We start from the raw sequence: 319 nt of genomic DNA, 5'->3' as shown, positions 1-319 counted from the left end.
CTCAGTGTCTCACCTTGTGATGCAGCAGGCAGACAGTTATGGGGTGGGATATCACCCTGCCTCATAGCCTCCCCATTTTCTGAGGGTTGTATCCAGAGGCAGGAAAAATGTAGAGTTACGGTAGTGACCTGCCAGTCGACCCTTGTGAAGCTCACGTGTTCGACACACTCAGTCTGGATCTCTCTGTCAACACTGGTATTCATACAAGCCTCACCTGAGCAGAGGCTGCTAAGTGCTCGTGGATTTGAGGCAGGCTGGATGACTGGAAGGAGAGGGACAACAACAAAAACACCAAAACAACCAAGGCAGCTGCACACTA

Source organism: Gavialis gangeticus, unplaced genomic scaffold, assembly GCF_001723915.1.
Source record: "Gavialis gangeticus isolate Ggan-Ray unplaced genomic scaffold, GavGan_comp1, whole genome shotgun sequence".
In the NCBI taxonomy this organism is placed as follows: Eukaryota; Metazoa; Chordata; order Crocodylia; family Gavialidae; genus Gavialis; species Gavialis gangeticus.
Note: the sequence above shows the minus strand (reverse complement) of the source record.